Below are 12,775 nucleotides of genomic sequence, written 5' to 3'. Positions count from 1 at the left end.
CTTGCATATAATGACATGAACCAGCCGCGTATTTAGTCGTGGACAATGGAATCAGGGATGGGCTCAATAACCAATAGGTTTTGAAGGAGGTGAACAAACTTCTTTTTTCTTGTAAAACAAAATTGAAAAATTGTCTTCAAAAAAAGCATATGTACTTTAAAAAAAAGAAGACAATAAAAGAAGTGGCCCAAATAAAAAACATCTAGGCACAAATTTTTAGGAAAGCAAAAGAATCCACACGACAACATATAGAAATTATAGATAAAGTAAGTACAGGGTCTGTCAATTGTCAACTTTGGGGTTATGAAGAATTAGAAAAATAGAGTTATAAAATTTTAATTGAGAAAATTTTTTTACCAATTGATAGAGAAACTATGTAAGATAAAAAAAATTTAAAAAAAAATTTAAAATTTCTAATGCTATTTTATGAATTTTTTAAACAGAACTCATTAAATTTTTTCCCTTCCCAGCTTTCCTTCCCTTACCTCTTACCAAATAGAATCATAAGTTGTGTGGATTTTAATAATTTTATCGAATCTCTCCTGCCATTGTATTAGTGTCAAACTTATTCTTCTTCTTGTTTTTTTTCCCAAACCACTTTTTTAAACTTTTAGCCATTTTTTCTGTTATATAAAGTTATAAACTACAAAATATATTTGGAAAAATCAAACTAATTTTTAAAACTTAGAATGGTTTCATGAAGTTATGTGCATTTATAGTGATGGTTATTTAATTCCGGAAAATATATTTAAAGAACTTCATTAAAACATCATTTCTTGAGACTATTAATTATTTTACAATAATATCATTTTTTATGACTATAATGATCTTTAATACTAAGATCCTATTTGTTTGTTCTCAGATATAATAAATAATAAATGAGGGGCAGGGAAAAATCATATAAATAACAATTACCTTAATAAACACCCAAACTAGTTTTTCATTGATCCAAATTCGGATCAAAATATCCTCTGCTTAGGGGAATTTTATTATCAATCATTTATCCCAATCATTTACCACAAATAACAATCATTTATCTCGAAACACACAGCCAGGAATTTTATTATAGTGAGAATTAATTATCAAAATGTACAAAGTAACCCTAAGGGCTTGTTCGGTACAAAGGAAATGGAGAGGTGGGGAGGAGAGAAAATTTTTTTAACGAGCTCGGCTTGAAAAATTAAAAAATAGGGTTTTAAAATTTTAGTGAAGAAAGATGTGATATAAAATAGTAATAAGAATTAATTAAAATCTTCTAACCCTACTTTGTTATTTTTTAAATTGAGTTGATTAAAAATTTTTTCCCATTTTTTCTATTTTTTATACCAAACAAACCCTAAATACACAGAGATCATTTTATTAAAACTATTAACTAGGTTTCTATGTCTCGGCCACTTTTAGTTTTACTAAAATTATTTTAATAGAGAATTTTTTTTAACCATTTGATAGAGAAAATAATATGTAAGATAAAAAAATAATTAAAAGCTTTTAATCATATTTTATTAATTTTTTAAATAGAGCTCATTAAATTTTTTTTCTCCTTTACTTGTACCAAATGAAACTATGAACTGTGTAGATTTTAATAATTTCATCAAATCTCTCTTACTGTTGTATCAGTGTCAAATTTATTCTTCTTTTTTTTAAACCATTTTTTTAACCCTTTAGCTTTAGAAAAATATCCTTAGAATTTTTAAAACTTAGAATTGCTTCATGAAGTTATGTACATTTATAGGGATGATTATTTATTTCTGGAAAATATCCTGAAAGAATTTCATTAAAACATCATTGCTTGGGACTATTAATTGTTTTACAAAAATATCAGTTTTGATGACCATTAAGATTCTGTCCGTTTATTCTTAAATATGCTTTAATAAATAATAAATGAGTGGAGAGAGAAAAATCACACAGATAACAAATTAACAATCAGAGCACCCAAACTAGTTTCTTTTTTTTTTTCTTTTTAATTTTTATTACTTTTTTTTTTTTAATTACACCCAAACTGGTTTCTCACGATCCAAGTTCGGATCAAAATATCTTAAGCTTAGGGGAATTTTATTATCAATCATGTATCCTAATCATTTACCGCAAATAACAATCATTTATCTCAAAACCCACAGCAAGGAATTTTATTATCGTGAGAATTAATTATCAAAATGCATAAAGCAACCCTAAATATATACTCTGTCTGTCCATTATTATAAGATTCAATTTTTTGAATGGGTTTGTTTCTCTTTATAAGATTCTCTTTGAGTTTGTTTGAGCATTTAATACAATATTATCTATTTTATCCCTAATTTAATGTATTTAATATGTTCTCTTTCTTCATTTATCTCACAATTATTCTCTCACATTTATCCATTTATACATAGGGTGTATTTGGGAAAAAAAAACTGTATTTGCTATATATTAATTATTTTTAACTAATTTTAACTGTTTTCTTAAACTGTACAATTTAATTAAAATGATCTTGCTATAAGATACCGAGTAGTAGAGATCATATTACAAAAACTATTAACTAGGTTTGTGCGTCTCGACCACACTTAGTTTCAAATGCAAGGCCATATAACAGGTTTCGCACAAGGAATAGTGCAACCATACCATCAGCATCAAGCTATCTATTCCCCGTCAGTACACAGTTTGATATGAATCTTGCAATGAACATAATTGTAAATACAATGGTACTTCTGGTTTTAAATATAATATCTAGTTTGCAGTATAAATGATCTGACTTATTATGTTTCAAAGCACAATATAAATTTGTCCAACAAACCATCATTTCTTGCATGGGGCTCAGTTCATCCTAATGCCAAATCGAAGGAGTAACAGATCTGCAAAAAAAAAAAAAGATAAAAATTCAAAAATAAATGCACAATGTTTTCGGAGTTCAAAACATTGAGCATTTTTGTTGATGTCGGGTAGTGTGCTCTTGTAAGACACTACTTGTATTATTTTGCTTGGGCAAAAATGCTCTTTTTTCTAACAAAACATTCTCTCACACAAACACACGCAATTAAAAGTGGGACTTCATCACCCCATAGAGTACCAATTCTTTTTTATTTCGAAAGCTTGACAAAAGAACTTAAAAAACACTTTGGTTTAGATTTTCTTGCTTTAATTGAGACTCGAGTAGACAAACAGAGCACAGAAAAAAGAATTGGTACTCTTGGATTTCAAGACTATACTTTTGTAGACGCAGTGGGGTATAGTGGCGGTATTTGGTGTTTATGGAATGCTGGGATTCGAAAGGTTGAAGTCAAAGAGCGACACCAGCAATTTTTGCATTTATATATTGAAAATGCGAGATTGGAATGTTGCTTCTTCACTATCATTTATGCAAATCCTCATCCGGTGGCTCGTCGAACTCTATGGGGTGAGCTTCAACGTATTGAAAGTGATATGCATGAACCATGGGTCATTGGGGGAGATTTCAATGCTACTCTCTTCAATTCTGAGAGACGCACTAATGCTCCTAATGGCTTATCCATTGATCGGGAGTTTTGTAACTGGTATGACAACTCTTCTTTAACGGATATTAGGTTTGTGGGCCCTTACTTTACATGGAAGCGTGGCACTTCGGAGGCACGTTTGGATCGTTTTTTAGCTAATGATGAGTGGTGCAATTTGTTTCCAAATGCCCGTGTTTCTCATCTACCTTTCTACAAATCTGACCATAGGCCAATCCTTCTCCAACTTAATCGATGTGTTGAGCACCCAAGTCGTCCGTTTCGGTTTATAGCCTCTTGGATTCTTCATGAGGATTTTAACAAGTTTGTTAAAGACAATTGGAAGGAAGACGTTGATTGGAACCATAATTTAAATCAGTTCTCGCAAGCTTGTGGCTCTTGGAATAATCAAGTTTTTGGTCACTTAGATGGGAGAAAGAAGAAACTTTTAAGGCGTATGGATGGTATTAATAGAGCTCTAGCACGAGGAGTTAATATTCATTACTATGAAGAGATACAAGTTCAATTATGGAAGGAGCTGGAGGAGCTTATTATCCAGGAGTCTCTCCTTTGGGCTCAAAAAGCTAGAGTAGAGTGGTCCATTTATGGGGATAGGAACACAAAGCTCTTTCATTCTCGGGCCAACAAGCGACGAAAGACAAATAGAGTGGATGCTATTCGCTTGGAAGGGCGAGAGTGGTGCTATGACCTTGAGATTATTAAAAGAGAAGCCACCTCTTATTTTGCATCTCTATTTTGTGAAGACTTGCAATATCGTGCGCTATTACCTTGTGAAGTTTCTTATCCAGCTATTGATGAGGCTATTTTGGGTGGTTATGGAAGGCGTGTTGATGAAGCAGAAATTAAACAAGCTCTATTTAGTATGGGTCCTCTAAAATCTCCAGGACCTGATGGCTTCAATGCTTTATTCTATCAATCGCAATGGGATACTGTTGGTAGATCACTGGTGAGTTACATTAAACATCTTTTTGCTAACCCCAGAAATATTAGAGAAATTAATGGGACTTATGTGGTTTTAATTCCTAAAAAAGACCCTCCTGAAACTTTCAAGGATCTTAGACCTATTAGTCTCTGTAATGTGCTTTATAAAGTCATTACCAAAATTGTGGCTAATAGACTAAAGGTTTTTCTCCCCCAAATTATCTCCCCTAATCAATGTGGCTTTGTACCTGGGCGTAATGGATCTGATAATATTATTGTTGCTCAAGAGGTAATTCATTCCATGCGTACCATGAGAGGGAAGAAAGGCTTCATGGCTATTAAAATTGATCTTGAGAAGGCTTATGATAGAGTTAATTGGGGATTTCTACTTCGATGTTTGAAAGAAATGAATCTCCCTTCAAATCTTATTGAACTTGTTGAATGCTGTATTAGTTCGTCCTCTCTTCAGTTGTTATGGAATGGAAATAAAGCTGATGTCTTTTATTCCTCGAGAGGGGTCCGACAAGGAGACCCTTTGTCACCATATCTCTTTGTTATTTGTATGGAGAAACTTGCACATCTTATTCAAGAGAAGATGCTTAATGATGAATGGAGACCAATTCGGCTCACGAAAAAGGGGCCCCCTATCTCACATCTTTTCTTCGCAGATGATATTATCTTGTTCGCAAAGGCTTCATTAGAACAAGCAGCCTTGATTAAACAGTGTCTCGATACTTTTTGCAGTTGCTCTGGTCTCAAGGTTAATTTTTCAAAAACTCGTGTTTTCTTTTCCCCACATATTAACCATAATAGGTGTTCAGAAATTAGTGCCTATATGGGATTTACTCAAACGGCAGACTTGGGTAAATATTTGGGGGTCCCTCTTCTTCATCAGAAGGTGAATAAAGATTCTTTTAAGGAGATTGTTGATAAAGTAAAGCATCGTTTAGATCAATGGAAGGCAAGTTCTTTGTCTCTTGCTGGGAGGACTACTCTAATTAGCTCTGTGACATCTGCTATCCCGAGCTATGTTATGCAAACGTCATCACTTACAACTACAGCTTGCGAAAATCTTGACAAGTGTAATCGAAACTTTCTTTGGGCAAACACGGCAGAACAAAAGAAGGTTTCTCTTGTGGCATGGGACACAATAGGTCAACCCAAGTCTAAAGGGGGTCTTGGTTTGCGACATGCTAAATTTCAGAATCATGCCCACCTTATGAAACTTGGCTGGAAACTTGTTCATTGCCGTGATGATTTCTGGGTCCGTGTGATTCGAGATAAATATCGGTGTGGTTCTGATCTTATGCCTAGGATTGGTAAGGAAAGAAGTGGCTCTAATGTGTGGTCAGGAATTAAGAAGACTTGGAAGAATGTTGAAGACGGGATAGAAATTGTGGCCCACAGTTCCATGGCAAGGTGGAAACATGAATGTAGTGGTCTTTTTACTGTGAAGTCAGCTTATTCCATCCTCTCCCATGCCCCCTCAGATACTAACTTGCTTTGGGATAAGTTATGGAAACTTTGAATACCTCAACGGTGTCGTACGATGATGTGGCTTACAGCAAGAAAAAGTCTCTTAACTAATGCTATTCGACACAATCGTGGGCTTACTGACGATGCTACGTGCCCAGTGTGTAGAAGAGATGCTGAAAGTTTCCTTCATGTCTTTCGTGACTGCCATGAAACACAGTTTTTGCGGAGCAAACTCATCCCTCGATCCAAGTGGAAGAAATTTTATGATCCAACTTTTACTTTCCATGAATGGCTAGGGTGGAACATTACTTCTCAAATAATAAAAGGGGAGGATTGGAAGGAGCTTTTTTCTGTCATTTGCTGGTGGATTTGGCGTCGAAGAAACCTCTTCGTATTTGAAGAGAGGACAGTTACCAATGAAGCTATTATCGCTAACTCCATTGCCCTTTTAGATAACCTACATCAGGCTCGGTGTAAATTCTCAGGTACTTCTATACCAGGAGCATCTTCGCATGGTGAAAAGCATGGTTGGCGACCTCCACCCCAGAGTTGGACAAAGTTGAATGTTGATGGGGCTTTCTCTACTTTCGGAGCTATTAGTGCATGCGGTGGTCTACTTAGAGATGCTACTGGCCTTTATATTCGTGGGTTTCTGCATAGACTTGATGATGGAGATGCCCTTCACACGGAGTTATGGGCATGTTTGCATGGACTTAAACTTGCGTGGGATGGAGGTCATCGTCAAGTTATTCTAGAATCAGACTCCAGTAGTGTTTTGGAACTAATTTCGACTCACCCAGATGAACATCATGATGATTTTTGTCTGCTTAAAGAGATCAGAGAGATGCTGGATCGGGACTGGGAAGTTCAACTTCATCATGTGAGCAGGATGCATAATAGAGCCGCTGATTTCCTCGCGAAGGAGGGTTTAAAGGCTATTTCTGGTTTTCATTTGGTTGTCCCTGCACCTGTTAACTTGTTGCCTATTTTGGATTCTGATTGTAATAACACTTGCAATCGTAGTGGGCTGATGTAAGACTTCACTTTTGATATCAAAACATTCTCTTACACATACACACGCAATTTAATACAGAAGCCAAAAAAATCATCCTTCAATTTATTGATGGCATTTCAAAACGGTGTAAATATATTCTTAAATCTAAATAATTTAAAAGATGTTAAATTACTAAAAAAATTCCCTTCTTATTTTTAGCACCCATTTTGCCGTTTTCATATATATATATATATATATATATATTTATATAGTCTCCTGTGACGCGTTACCGCAATTGTTCTATCAAATCACAAGTCCTAATTACAGCTAATAATATTGTGGTTATTTCCAATATTAGATTATTTAAATTAGACGCGTCTCAATATTAATTCTTAGTGTAACGAGTTAGATGATTCCATATTTTTTTTTTATTTTAAATCTTCATCTTATTGTAACCATGCTCTTGTGACGGCTAAATTTTTATTTTGACCATAAGATTTATGGTTATTATATTATAAAATTACGAGTCAATTAAAGTCTTCCTCCTTTTGCCCCACAATGTAGACATCTCCCTCAAATAAAACAAGGCAAAATATATTAATTCCATCACTGATTTTCCAAGAAGCTTCACTGCCATCTTAGATTATTATATTAGTTTAAAATAAGTGATCACGAAGCTGTAATGATCTTACCTTTACGTAGGATATATATATATATATATATATATATGTATATTATATTGTATATTAAAGTTTCACTTTAAATAAATCATAACTTATGAAAATTATGTTTATTTGTACATTTGGTGTGAAAACAAAAAGACATTAAAATATTTAGAATAAAATTTAAACTATTCAACTTTTAAATGAACAATTAAAATATATATATATATATATGCTTATATAATATATCGAAATTCTCTTGTAACTGGGGATATTGTGAGCTACATTTGATGTGCAAACGATAGATAAATAATCGTGATTGTTTATTTGATACACAGCTTAATAGACGGTTGGGAAAGATTTAGCTATGTCTAGAATTAATGACATGTACATTCTACGAGAAGAAAGATTTTGAGATAAGTAATTTTCTTTTGGCCCGCAGATTGAGATAAATAATTTGATTTCAAATCATTCGATCACTTAAATAATTACATGCACATCCTTAAAAATACTATCTATAAGTTAAGTCACATAATTTGACATTTTATAAAATGTTATATGATATTAATCATAACATAACTAGATAATTACCAGAAAAAATAACATAACTAGATATAGGCTTTTGCATAGAGAGAGTTTCGAAAATGATATGAGTTACATTATTAATGATTTAATTTTTTTTGAAAATTTTATATAATACTACCTCCGGTTCTAATTATAAGAGCTAGTTGACTAATTTGAGAAAATTAAGAAAAGAAGTTAAGTTAGTTATTTGTAATAAATAGGTGTTGTCTTTCCTAAAATATCCTTGCTAATCAAGTGCATTGGCTAGAGCTACTATTGTTAGAAGGACTATCTTGGAAAAAAATGTATAAATAGTAGAGACAAAGTGAATTAGGATCTTATATTTAGGACCAAAATAAAAATCAAATGAGATTTTATATTAAGAACTGGATGTAGTATGTCAATAATAAAATGATTAATATCATTAAAAAGATAATAGCACATTCATTACTAGCAAGAAGACGCAGTAACCGCGTCTAACCCAAAAGGAAAAAAAATACTACTACATAAAAAACCACTAAAGTCCGTGTGCCTTGGTGCCATGTTTTAAATTCTATTAGACTAAAAAGAGTCATTACGAAGTTGCAATGACCTAACCTTATGTGTAGGGCATGTATTTTAAAAATTATTAGGAGCAGAGTAATGATGTTATTGGGACGAAAAGACTCACGATTTCAAGAAGGTAATGTTATTAATAATGACAATGTCCATAGACATAAAAAAGCCGAAGAACATGAAAATAAAATACGAGATTAGGGAAGGTGTGAGAAGAGAGAAACATGAGTGAGAAACAGGGTGCAGCTGCAAGTAACTCGAGCAATCTTACGAACCCAACAACGGAGAATCTGGAAACCACTAAGGAGGAAGATGATCTTAAGTGAAGGAATATCTGGGGGAAGACGTAACTACGGAAGACCAAACTACTGAGCCTGTGCAAGGTGAGCAGAAGGATGAAATGTCAAACAGGGATACCAGAAGCAGTGAAGAAGCCAAAGAAAACACGAAAAAACAGAGCCTATCTACTTGGAAAGAAAAAACTCAGATTTTTTGTAAAGAAAAGCTGCTGGGTAAAGAAGAGATTAAGAATGATGAACAAGATTTTTATCAGTTGATGAAAGAATGGCTACAGGAAGAGGAGGATACTGCCCCCACTCTAACAGAGGAGCAAAAACAAATTGTGGACTCCCTTCCATGGTTAAACATAGATGATGAACGACTGAAGGCACTTTGTCTTCCTTGGAAGGACACGTTTATTATTACCCTTTTAGGAAGGAGCTTGAGCCTACAATTCATGAAGGACAGAGTGTCTTGGATGTTGAAAGCTACTGATTTTGAGCTCATTGACCTCCCCAACAACTACTTCATTTTCAAGACAGAGAATAAGGAGTTGTACAGAAGACTACTTTTCGATGGCCCTCGGCTCATCCAAGGTCATTATTTAGCAGTGCAAATGTGGAGCCCCAACTTTAATCCATATTGCAATAAAATACAAAGGGTTGCTATCTGGGTGAGAGTTCCACCCTTACCTATCCACGTTTACTCTGAACATTGCATGTTTGAGTTGGGAAATATGATTGGAAAAACTTTAAAAGTAGACATGAATACTCTAGCACATGGGTCAAATAGATCAAATCTGGTAGAGAGAGGGAAATTTGCTAGAGTTAGTGTGGACGTTGAGTTAAACAAAAACTTCAGTCCCTCTTTATGATCAGGAAGAGAGCTTTTAATGGTGAATATGAAGGACTTGATGCTATATGTTTTAAATGTGGCAAGTATGGCCACAGCAAAGAGGAATGCCTGATGAGTGATGGAAGAGATGAGACCACTCAGCAACAAGGAAAAACTTCTAAACCAGAAAACTCTCCTCCGTCACCGGAAACAATGGAGAATATGATGCAACCTCTCTCTAGCATCCCAGGTATTGAGGCAATAGAAGAGTATGGGGAATGGATTAAAGCAAAAAAAAACCTTTAGACAAAGACCAGCTAAAGCAGAAAAGATACGCAAGGCACAAGAGAAAGAAGGGGGGAGAAATCAGTCAAAGGGGAAAGAGATAAACAGTACCTTTGAATCCAGATTTGAGGTGCTCAAGGAATCTGAAAAACCTGCTCCAACCTCGGACGTGAGAGATACTAGCAGTAAAATGGCTAAGACAGCAGGGTGGAGAAAAAAGAACGTTGGAACAGAGAAGCCTGTGGAAGGAAGATCCTCAGTCGATGCTAATGAAACTGTGAAGAACCATTTTGAATTTGGTGAAAGTAGCAAACCTGCGCCTGGGGTAGGGGTGTTTACAGTGCCAGGTATGCCCGCTCGGGCCCAAAGAAAAAAAACTCAGCCCGACCCAAAAAAATATAGCCCAAAAGAAAAAAAAAAAAGCACTTCTGGGCAGGGCCAGGCTGCGGGTAGGGTACCCTGCCTTGCTCGAAGTATATGTAATTATATATAATAATATATAATATATAATAATACATAAAAATTTAAAATGATAAAATATAATATAATATTTTAATTTTCCCTCTTTCAAACTTTCATAGTTTCACTTTCACTTCGCTCTTCGATTCATTAGGATTTCAGATCAGATTTACGCTCTAGTCCCTCCCTCCTCCCCCAAACTTCTGCTCACTGCTCATTGTTGGTCCGTCAATCGCCTCCAGTTCCAAGCTCAATTTGGCAGTTCAAGACTTCCACAATTCCACTCAAGCTCAACTCGTTGAGACACTCAGACGCCAACCAGTTCCAAGCACAACTCATAGAGCAGCAACACCACCTTCGTCTTCGCGTTCCCTCAAACTCAACTCGCCGGGACGCTGACCAGTTCCTAGCTCAACTCGCCGAGCATTGAGTAGCGACCTCCTCCATCTTCGCATTCTCTCAACCTCAACTCATCGAGATGCTGACCAATTCCAAGCTCAACTCACCGAGCACCAGCAATGACGACCTTCATCTTCGCATCCCCTCAAGCTCAACTCGTCATGGGTGCTCATCGTCAGTCGTTTCCAGGCTCCATCTTCCTCTATCAATTCTGCTTTAATTCCATCCTTTTCTTGTTTTCTGGTGTGACAAATTTGTTGTTTTCTGCTAAATTACACAATCTTTTGGTGTTTTCTGTTGCAAATTTGTTTGCTTGGTAGAGATTATACCAATTTGTTGCAAATTTATTTTCTGTTTTACTAGGAAATGGTTCTGTTTCTACTTTCTAATGTGACTTTGTTTTTTGAAGGTTGAAGTGAATTCATTTTGGAGCAATACTTCGTTTGATAACAATATAACATAATCACCAAAAGATTTGGATATGAGATGTAAGCTTAGTGGCTGTTCAGATATATTACAGTATTACACACAGCATTTTCAGTAATTAAAGAAGATTATATAGACCTATTTGATCTTATAGCTTAGTGACATAAATATTTCTTAATAAAAATAAAAAGTAGTAGATTCAATTCTACTTGTAATTATAATCCAATGCTGTTGGGATTAGTGGCACGATTTGGTGGTATCCTCCTTGTGGATTTTTAATGAAAAGAAACTGTGTAGAAAATAAGAAAATGAAATTTGATTAGTGAGCGCTATTTTATGGGTAATTGCATATAATGAATTAAATGTACTAGGAGAGTAATTGGTTGGATGTAATATTAGAGTAACTGAGATAGAAAGTAGCAGAGTAAGAGAGACAATTAGGCATATAGAGAGATGACATGTTAGGCAGATAAGGGTTTTGAATTAAATATTTGTTCAGCTTTGGTCCTTCCTTGTGTATTGATATATCTTTAACAAATGGTTTGTTCAATTATATGGTATTGCATTGCAGCTTTAATAGATGAGGAAACTTCTATTACATCACCATTACTGGCTATTGGTGAAATGTCTCAAGGTGGAATGTCTCAAGGTGCTTCAACCCCTCTTCAAACACCAATTCCTACCAGACCTAATCAAACACCAAATCCTAATAGACCTAGTGAAGCTCCTACCCCTACCCTACTCTTCCTATTCAGCCTCCATCTTATCCTACGCTCCTTTGTCCCATCTCTCCTTCTCCTACTCCTACTCCCCCACAAAAAAGTTTTGCCACACCAGAAACAAATGTTGATGGAAGGGGTACAAAGAGAAAGGCAAGAGAACCTAAACACACATAAGAGGTATAGGAATACTTTGTCAGATTGCCAATAGAAGAAACTAATGGAGTTCACTTAACAGCTTGCAAGTACTGTCATACTACTTATAAAGCTAATCCAAACAGCCATGGGATAAATTCTTTGTTAAGACATATCCCAAAGTGTTCAAAGAATCCACATAAGGCCACTACAAATAAAAAACAATCTATGTTAACTCTTTTGTTGGGTAGAACAGCTGGGCAAGAAAAATCTTTAATTCCACATGTATATGATGACAAGCGATGTAGAAGAGCTTTAGCTGAATTTATCATATGTGATGAGCAACTATTCAGAATTGTGGAGAAGCTTGTATTTAGAAAATTGTTGAATGATTTTGAACCTCACTTTCCAATCCCTTCAAGAACAACAATTGGAAGAGTTGAGTGGCAATTATATCTTGGAGAAGTTAAAGTATTGAAGAAATTTTTGAAGCAGAGTACTAAACGTGTCTGTCTCACCACAGATTGCTAGACATCAAATCAAAATTTCAACTACTTATGCTTAACAACATATTTTATTGATGATGAATGGAAGCTTCACAAA

The sequence above is a fragment of the Neltuma alba genome, unplaced genomic scaffold (assembly GCF_004799145.2).
Source record: "Neltuma alba isolate B1F8T4 unplaced genomic scaffold, ASM479914v2 tig00004930_pilon, whole genome shotgun sequence".
Taxonomy (NCBI): Eukaryota; Viridiplantae; Streptophyta; class Magnoliopsida; order Fabales; family Fabaceae; genus Neltuma; species Neltuma alba.
Note: the sequence above shows the minus strand (reverse complement) of the source record.